Below are 8,381 nucleotides of genomic sequence, written 5' to 3'. Positions count from 1 at the left end.
GAGGTGAATTCATTTTTTTCATTTCCTGGGAGTACAGATGTGCACAGCTACACTGAAGTTTCATTTTTCACAGGAATTGTAGGGCTCCACCTGTAACAGGAATTCAAAACAGTAATTCCTCATTTAACACGATAGATGTGTTTCTGAAAATGTTTGTGCTAAGTGATAAAGTGCTATGGGGGGTGTGTGTCAATTTTCCCGTTAAAAATAATGGAAAAGGTGGGGGTTGCATTTTAGGTGGTGGTGGCAAAGTCTATTTTTTATTGTTGCTGGGTCGTCAATGTCAACATTAGATATCTAGCAATACAATGTAACTAGCCGCACAAGTCATTGTGGTTTGTTAAAACACAAAGATAAACACCAGACTAACACGGCTACATTTCTACCACAAAGATAAACACGTGAGTGAATGGAGGAGCGCTGTGACCATGTGTATTCATCTGCTCATGCGTATTACCACTGTTTTCACCAACTTATACTGCCGCGTGAAATAGTCTGCCATTTGATTATTTTCATGTTATTTCGGGGATGGTCGTGCTATTCGAAAAATGTTCCGTAAAAAAAATTATGTTATTGTGAAAACGTACTAAGCGAACACAAGTAATTACTGTATTTTAGGAAAGGAGCTGGGCTTTCTAGGGACAGGATGACAGATGTTCAAAGGCTCAGGGGGTAAGAAGCACTGCCAGTCTGCCAGGATCTGAGTGGAAAAGGGTGGAAGGATGAAATGGATGCTCGTAGGAAATGGGATGTCGCCCAGTTGTGTGCCTGTGAATGCTGTTGTCCATGCAGAAGGGCCCTGGGAAAAAATGACAACTTGCTTGTTTGTACCATCTGATGCATTCCAAAGGCCCCACTACTGGACTGCAAAAGGGAGCAAGGCTACAGCAGGGGTGGGCAAGACAGAGTCCGTGGGCTGGATCCGGCACACCAAGCTGCTTGATCTCACCTGCAGCTGCTCCTGCTGCTCCTCTGCCTCCAGGTCAATTGAGACCTGGGGATGGGAAAGCACACAAAGTCTCCTCTCCCAACCAGGGGAGTGCAGCACCAGAGACCTGCCAGCTGTTCAAAATGGCTGGAGGTTCCCTCTGATTGCTGGGCACCCGTGGTAGGGCAAAGACTTCATGTGCTCCCTCACCCCCACACCAATCAGGGTTTGTGGGCGGGGGAACACGCAAACAGCCCCCTTTCACCCTAGGCCCTGCCTCTCATGTCTGAGGCTCTGTCCCAGTTGTAGCCACTTCCAAAATTCATGTAGTGGCTCCCCCCTTAAAAAATTATTGCCCACCTCTGGTCTACATGCTCCCTTGATTACTGACCACACATATCTTCCATTCATACCTCTGTGCCTATGAGAGTGCTTGTGGAGGTGAGGGAATTAGGGAAAGGGCATCATGCCTGGGTGAAGCAGTCTCCATTTTCATGCAGACCACTACTCGCAATCCCCCCTGGGCTGTATTTGCCTAGCTTGGGGAAAGAGATGGTCTGAACAAGCATCATGTTGTAACGTGCCCTTAGAAGAGCGTGGGGTGTAAAAGTGAAGAAAGGCATTTGAACCGTTCCCTCTCCCCCCCAGGTTGAAAGTCCCAGTCCAGCAATGCATGGTGATGAGCACATGGTCAGAATCCAAAGCACAGAATAAACTAGTTCTTTTATGGTTTTGTACTGTTTGGCTGTAGTCTCAACAGCTTCCAATCACCACAAAGCTCTATAGAGCAAAGAATCCAGCTCCCCAAACCAAGTAATCAACCAGATGGGTCTGATCACACCACTAGGGATAAGGGGGTATTTGTTTTATTTTTGACTTCTAGTCTATCCTCACTGCCCTGCCCCTGACACTGTGTTTTTAACTGTGCCATCTTTGACCAAACTGGTTTGGAGTAAGATCAGAAGAGTGATTTTAAATGCCACCTTTAGAACAAAACAAAAAAAATCAAACCCCTCTATATTCTGACTGAAAAGCATCTCAAGCAATCTCTGACATAAGAATTTTCCTTAAAAAGTTAATTATGATCAGAATCACAGCTTAAGAGTAAGATTACTCAGGAGTTGATGTTAGTTACTAGAAAAATAATTTACTCTAATCTGCTTCACACTTTCAACCAATAAAACCTCAGCGTGGGCTCAATCCATAACTCCCATTTACTTTTAACATTTGGAATATGGTACTAAGTGCCAGGGAGGCAAGTAGATAAATTGAACACAGACATGAGAAGTGACTTTCAAAACGCCATGCAGCCATTCAGGGTAATCAGTAATGGAACTCTGATGTCCTGGTCTCCTTCTAGAACCATCTTGATTACAATCCTCCAAAAAAAGTGAAAAATAACGTAACTGGTACGTAATTCTAGAGTCTTTTGTCAACATTAGTCCCACAGGAGTGCCTGTTAACCAGGGCTTAAGCTTCTGGTGCTGTATATGGCACAGTCATCTTAGGCTCAAGCACGGCTCCTGGTTTAGAAAAACACCAGGGCTCTTGGGTTACCAGATTGAGAATTTATAAAGCAGATGAGGAGGCAAAGAGAATAATTTCAGTGGATTTCTGGCTGGTGGAATTGGCTCTCGCACTATGTTGTTAAAAAGGAGAAAATAACAAAGCATGATCCTACCAATGTCAACAGGAGTAGGTTCAGACCCTCATCAGGAAAAATATGCCATGAAAAATGTAAAGCATTAGCTTAGAACCCCTAGGTCAGTAAGAGACTGACTAAGCCATCTTGTTGGTCCCGTCTCATTAGCTGAGGCTACATCTAGACTGCAGGCTTCTTTCACAAGAAGCTTTTCCGGAAGAGATCTTCCAAAGCGCATCAAAAAAGTGAGCTGCTTTTTCAAAAGATAGTGTCCATTCAGTGTGGATGCCATCTCACAGGTAAGCTGTGATTACTATGGACGGAGTGGCTGTACTTTTTCCTCCTTCCTCTTCTTTCAAAAGAGCTTCTTCCCCATCCACACACACCTTTTTCTGAAAGAGCTCTTTTGGAAAAAGGCTTTTTCCTCATAGAAAGAGGTTTATCAATGTTGGAAAAACCCCTCTGTTCTTTTGCCTTTTTTCAAAGGAACGTGATTGCAGGATGGATGTAAGGGAAGTTTTTTCAGAAAAACAGACATTTTTCTGAAAAAACTCTGTAGTGTAGACTTAGCTTGAGCCAATTGTCAATTGCTTATGCTGCAGGTACAATTGACTTTTAGCCTGTGTGATTTTAGAATTAGAATATATTAAGTATAGTTGTATGCTGAGACTGAATATACACAGGGAGTGAATTTGGTAAAATAATACTCACTTTTTGGAGTAGAACTGCACATGAAAACAAAGGATCTACTTGTGTTTTCATTTACACTGGCATCAGTTTACAGTAAATCAGTGGAAATTCTCTGGATTTATCTTTGCATAACTAACATTTGAATTTGATTTGGAGATGTAAGATATCAAGTAATTGAATAATTGTGTAACCGCGTGAAATCTTAGTAGTTACTCAACTATTTGACAGTCCCTGGGAATGACTGCCTCTTGCCACCCCGCGCTGCTGCCTCTGTATCAGAGGCAACAGCATGAGGTGGCTGGCAGGAGCCAGTCCATGAGGGGAGCCAGTTTAAAAACCAGATGCCTATGCAGACCTGCTCTCTGATACAGAGGCACTAGTGTGGCGCAAGGAGCTCAAATCCCCCAAGGACAGAGGAGGCTGCCGTGAAGCAGCATTCATCTGTGGTGTGCCCAGGCTTGCTGAGTACAAAGGCTGTATCGTGGCAGACTCCCCTGCTCCTCCCCATTGCTGCCTCTGATGGGGGGAACTGTTTTTAAAGGAGGTGTCCTTCACCTCTGTCAGAGGCAGGAAATGGATGACAGGAGAGAGATTCTGTAGAAGGGATGTTAGATATAATAATTTATTTTAGTAATCATGTAGCCACAATTTTTAGTGGGTACAGAGTTACTAAAATGCCTCTGTATCAGAGGCAGCTGTGTGGGATGGCAGGAGTGATAGAGGCAGCAGTGTGAAGCAGAAGCAGCCCCTGTCCACTGGAGGCCTGAGCTCCTCATGGACAGAGGCTGCTTCAGCATCTGGCCCGTTTCCTCCCACTGCTCTGCTGCCTTTATGGGAGGCAGCAGGGTGGGGACAAGGCATGTGGCTCCAAGGGAACTGGCACGTACTGAGAACTGGCACTCTCGGTGCCGGCTTAGCCTGAGAGCGTTCATGAGGCAACGGTGCCGAGTGCCTCGGTGCCTCGGACCGCATCGTATCTGGCTTCGGTGCCGCAGATTATGGTGCCGATTCCGGGGGGCCTGGCGGGACTGATAGCACTGAGAGTGCGGGGCTCGGCGCTGATGTGCTGCAGGCTTTCGGTAACTTGTCCGCTCCCTGTGTGGGAGGGTGGCCCGACGAGCCTCGTGCGTCTGCTGCACTTAGGCTCTTGGACGGAGCGGAGCCTCTTCCCGTCCTTGGACTTATGCGCGCCCGGGGCCTCCCGTTCTGCTGCTGACGGGGGCTGGAGAGCCTTATTGAAAAGCAGCATTTTCAGGCGCATTTCTCTGTCGCGCCTTGTGCGTGCGGTCAGCTTGGCACAGTGACCACATTTCTGGGGAATGTGGCCCTCTCCCAGGCAGCGAATGCAGTGGGAGTGGCCATCAGAGACAGGCATGGCCTCACCGCACGAAGCGCATTTCTTAAATCCCGGAGAGCCGGGCACGTCTAATGTGGAGGTCTCCGGGGGAAGACCAACTTGAGGAGCTCGTGGGAGTGGCCCTCAGGGGTTATAACGGGATTTTTTTTTATTTTTAACTATTAACTACTAACTAACTAATCTAAGACAATAACTGACTAACACTATGTAGGAAGGGGCTAACTGGGAAAGAATACAGTAATAACAATGCGATTTCTCCTCAGGAGAGGAGGGTGTTCCAAATCCGTCTGCGGCCGTGGACAGTTAGGAGGAACTGGCGGGTCAGACCGCGCGACGCAGAAAAGGCGCGAACGCCGCGGGACGCTCTGCACATGCGTGGTCCTCCGGAGGGGGCTACTGCTAGCAAGAACTTTCCGGTTTGCGGCGCCGGGATGAGCCCGACACCTGTAGTGGAGCACCCACAGGGACATCACTCGAAGAAGAAGTGCACGTAGTCGTTTGGATTAACTGATAAGCCCAGCCTTATTGGTTAATTGTTTAAATGACTACACTAAGATCCCTATTCTGAACAAGTTCTATACAATCTATTCTGAGTTTCAGCTCATGCTGGTACCACCAGTGAATAGTGTTTGAAGCTACTGTAATTTTCACCCCCTCTAATCAAGATGCCAAGCCCCAACAGGACAGCAGAGCCCCAGTGGCATCTAACCCACAAAAGGAGCAGCCAACTTCCAGTAGCTCTGAGCACAAGGAGAAGTCAAGCCTCCTTGGGAGAGCTGAGCCCAAGCAACTCAGGGAGCTTGTTCATATCTGCACTAGCGATGTTAAATATTGGTTAACCGAATAGTCGAGTAACCTCATGAAATTTTATCGGTTAGTCAACTATTCTATAGACTCCGGGTGTGGAGCAAACAGCCAGTGTATCAGAGGCAGCAGCAGCACGGGCTTCTGGGTGGGAACTGCACCGCAAGGGAAGCCAGTTTAAAAACCAGCTCCCCTCATGGACTGGCTGCCTGTCACCCTGTGCTGCTGCTTCTGAGAAAGAGGCAGCAGCTCCTGCCTGGGGTGGGTGTTGAGCTCCTAGACCCAGCACGAGCTGGAACTGAGCTAGGCTGCCTGCCTGCCCAGCTCTTAATACACTTGAAATGCAGTGCTGCAAGGGGGCGGGGGGGAAGAGTAGGTCCTGGACCCAGAGTGAGCTAGGACTAAATCGGGCTGCCTGCCTGGCTCCTAAAACACTTTAAATGCAGAGCAGGGGTAGGTCCTGGACCCGTTGCAAGCCAGGACTGGGCCAGGCTGCTGGCCAGTCTGCTAAAAAATTTACTGGCAGGAGAGGGGAAATGCACGTAGTCTATAGCATTAACCTATAAGCTTTTGGTCATTGGTTAATCGACTACACTATTACATCCCTAATTTGCACAACTATGGAGAGTGGCATTTCATGTGGACGGAGCTTGTTTTGTGGGTGGAACTGTTCCCTCTGGCAGTACAACATTTAAAGTGAGCACACAATGACGAGAGTTTTTTTTTCCAAAAAATAACATTTATTGTTTTGGTTGTAAATATCAAAAAATTGCATTGCACAGTTGAACAGAGCTGCTTGAAAAATGCTACATACCAGTAGCACAATAGAAGTTGTCACACAATAGAATAGAAAACTTATATGACAAGGCCAGCACAAGAGTACATCTGAAGCCCTTGTTCCTCTGAGCTTTTAAATAACACCACAAACAAAAAAATATCAGATCCATTATTTTAAAAAAGGGTAGCAAATATTTATGGCAGCACAGGAAGCAATTTGTTCAATGTGTCATTTCAGAAGGACTGCTTCTGATGCTGATTTACTTTGTCTTAACATTTTATTCGTGCTTATGAACTGTGCTTAAGTTCAGAAATAAAAGCAATTCAAACAACAGCCATGAGACCTTTCTATTAAAATGCCTTGGTATATCACTTTGTAACCATACCAGGTTTTACTGATCTGTCTAAAACCTACTGGTGTGCCTGCACTCCATCAATACAAAACTGCAGGACACATGTTTAATAAGAAAGAAAAATGGAGAGCTGGTGCCCCACAGTCAATGGGAACAGGGCAAAGAGAAGGAGGGGCTTTACTGTGGAAACTCTTATGAAATACATGTCCCTCCCACAGTGGAAATTACTGGAGGCAAGCAATGGGCAGACAAATGCTGCAGTCCTTATACAGCCAAATATCTTAATCAGGTCAAAAGAATTACACTCAGCAACTTGCTGGATCAGGCCCCAAAGACCATGTGATTTAGCAGCAACTGTAATTGTATAGTTTTACTTTATCTTGGTGTATAATCAAGAGTGGCGGTAGGCACTGAAAATATAATGTAGATAACACCAGAAAAATTATTCAAAACTGTCCTGATACTTGACTTGTCAATTTCCCCTCCCTCCCCCAAAAAAATAGCTTTCAACCAGCACTAGCAGGGAAATAATTAACTTCCCCAACAATGGACAGAAACGATGGAACTCCTTTCCAGGTATCTGAACTACAAAAGCTTCATGAGTTGAACATTTTTGCTATTACTCAGAAATGCCACTAGCATTGAAATATTGGTACAACTCTCAGACCCTTGCCAAAACACACAGAGGCTTTGGGTTTTAAAACCAAACTCATATACTAGTATGTCAAACTGTTGGGCTGAAAACTAAATGGATTCACTCCAGATGGCAAGTCTTTTCAAACACTTGCAGATGCCTAGAGATCTAGCAGAAAGCTGCTGTCTAGAGACTATGAACAGCAGCAGGACATTTTTGTGCATATTTCCCAAAAAACAAGTACTTTTTAGAATTCCGAATGCTAAGAGCCAGATCATCCCCTACTCAGAAAACCACACAGGGCCCTGGAAGCTTCACTATATTATTCTGTTGGGAGGGGGTTGTTGAACTGAGACACACCAAACCTGTAGTGTTCTAATTAGGCCTGGTCTACACTTACAAATTAGATTGACCTCAGTACATTTCTTGGGTCTACGAAGAATTTTGTGCCCTGTGTGATGCAGTCAAGTTGACCTAACTCTTAGTGCAGACATAACTAGGTTGACGGAAGATGATGTCTGTTAACTTAGCAACTGGCTTTCCAAGGGGTGCATTAGCTATGCTGATGGAAAACCCCGTTCTCTCGATATAAGAAAGGTCTATACTACCGCCGTGTAGCTACAGTACCATAGCTGTGCCACTGTCACGCCTGCTGCACAGACATTGCCTCAGGTCTATGAGAAAATCTCCAGGGGCTTGGAACACTGAGAAAGGGCAGGTACAGGGGTGCACAGAATCAGAACATCTATGCCTGGCCACGCAGCTCTCTTCACGCCACTGATACAGAAAGTCTTCCTTCAGGGGTATTTCTTCTAGGAGACTGGAAAGTCATGGCAGAGCCTCACTATTGCCCACAAAGAAATCCCAACAGCTTTGCGAAGGGATCATGCTGCCAAGAGCAACTCCTGCTCCCTCAACCACAGCTAGTTTCTAGTTTTTGCTGCCCATGTCTGCACTGTTGGCAGGGAGCACAAGGTTCTAAGAGAGCTAAAACAGCTGATGTGTTGGGGTTCAGAATGTAGAGAGTTTATGGGCAGAGGGGACCATGAAAATCACTATATCACAGGTCATTATTTCACCTGGGTACCCCTGTACTGAGCCCCATAATTTGGGTCTGAGAAAAGCAGATTTTATGTTTTAGGGAAGCTAAGAATGAATCTGAGCATGACAGATGGTTTGGGAACCAGATGCACAGT

This window comes from Pelodiscus sinensis, chromosome Z, assembly GCF_052426305.1.
Source record: "Pelodiscus sinensis isolate ZL-2025 chromosome Z, ASM5242630v1, whole genome shotgun sequence".
In the NCBI taxonomy this organism is placed as follows: Eukaryota; Metazoa; Chordata; order Testudines; family Trionychidae; genus Pelodiscus; species Pelodiscus sinensis.
This window is presented reverse-complemented; position numbering follows the sequence as displayed.